This window comes from Tupaia chinensis, unplaced genomic scaffold, assembly GCF_000334495.1.
Source record: "Tupaia chinensis unplaced genomic scaffold, TupChi_1.0 Scaffold000192_1, whole genome shotgun sequence".
In the NCBI taxonomy this organism is placed as follows: Eukaryota; Metazoa; Chordata; class Mammalia; order Scandentia; family Tupaiidae; genus Tupaia; species Tupaia belangeri.
Window position 1 is genome coordinate 367,531 of NW_006159667.1, and position 1,561 is coordinate 369,091.

The following is a 1,561-nucleotide window of genomic DNA, read 5'->3' on the forward strand; positions in this document are numbered from 1 at the left end:
GCAGGAAGTGTTTGTTGACTAGCCTGCTGCTGGATCATGCAATAGACACTTAAGAGACTAGGGCTGTGTGTAATTAGGTGTCAGTATAAATGCAGAGTAACACAAGGGAAGATCAGCGTGGACTTGAATTAGTCAGGAAGGAAGTAGATGTGGCTCGTGGAAGGGACAGGCTTAGATGTCAGTTGGGAGGGGTTACTATCATCAGGTTATAACATCTTTTTAGGAAAACTCCATTTTATGATAGTTTGCACTATTAACTGATACCATTCAGTTCCTTTGCTGCTTGGTAATGTTAGAATCATTTTTACTTTTGCCTGTGTGGCCTTTTTTTTTTCTTTCTTTCTATAATTTACTAGAGGGCACATGCACTCTTGAGATAGAAAGTGAGAAAGAGAGAGAGGGAAAGTGAGAAAGCACTCACCAGGGAGATTGACCATGCTGCAGTCCCTTCTCTTTCATTCTCCTTTTGGGATTTTGGTCATGCAGGCAGAGGTACCTGGTGTATTTTCTAAGTCACTGGGTCTGGGACTGTGCAGGTGCCATATTGGGATCCAGCTGCCTTAACCACCATGCCACCAGCTGACCATTTAAAATTCAAAACCAGCCTAGAACGGGGAAGATGCATAACCAGCAGAATTAGCTTTGGAACCTTAAAGTACAGAAGATAATGAAGATACTGGAATGTAATGCCACCAAGGGGCCATGTGTCTTTGCTCGGTGTGCCGAGGTTCTAGACTAGTGTTCTCAACTTTTTTGGTAGCAAATATCTGAAAAATTATGCTATTTGAGGTATGTTATATGCCCTTTTATGACCACAGTACAATAAAATATATTTAATTTGAGAGTTAGTTTTGCTGGAAAAATCTTGGTGGTTCTATGCATGTGTTACAGATTCACAGCAGGTACAGTTTTTTGAGAGGGGAAAATAGTCTGCTGGACTTAGGCACAATAGCCTTTGCAGGTGTCCTTGTAATACTCATTTCCAGAATATTTACTTATTTATTTATTTTTAAAGAATTATTTTATTTTAACTTTATTTATTTATTTTACTTTGTCAGAGAGGGACAGAGTGGGAGGAGGGGAAGAGAGAAAGTGAGAAAGCAAGCCACCAGGTCTTGGACTAGAGCTATGGTGGGCCATGTGGGAGAGTCTAGTGCCCTTAACCACCACACCACCTGCTGGCCCCCAGAATATTTATTTATTTTGGGATTTGTCAGTATCTTTATCAAAGCAGAAGCAGCAGGACTAAGAAGAGTTGATAAAACAAAAAATTTAGTTGAAAATCTTTTTCTGCTAATCTAGCTTCTAGAAACAAATTAAGAGAATATTAGTCTTCATTTTATTATGGAAATGTATCACCCTGTGGACCTTTTTTTTTCTTAAGCAGAGTTGAGAGTATTGCTCTAAGAGCAGAATAAATATGTTTCAGGTCATAGACACTCCTTCGCCTCATGGTGGCAGAATTGAGACAAGGCCAAACATCCTATCAAGTATTCTTTTTGTTTTTTTTCCTTCGAGAGCTTTTTGCTGTAGAGCGTGTGTACTCAGTGGAGAGACAGGG

The 1,561-nt window shown here is 39.7% G+C and overlaps 1 protein-coding gene across 2 annotated transcripts in view; it reads left to right on the top strand.

The window, feature by feature from the left end:
- RBM28 (RNA binding motif protein 28) overlaps positions 1 to 1,561 on the top strand; it is a 40,919-nt gene that overhangs the window by 25,932 nt on the left and 13,426 nt on the right. The gene's annotated exons all lie outside the window — the stretch shown is intronic.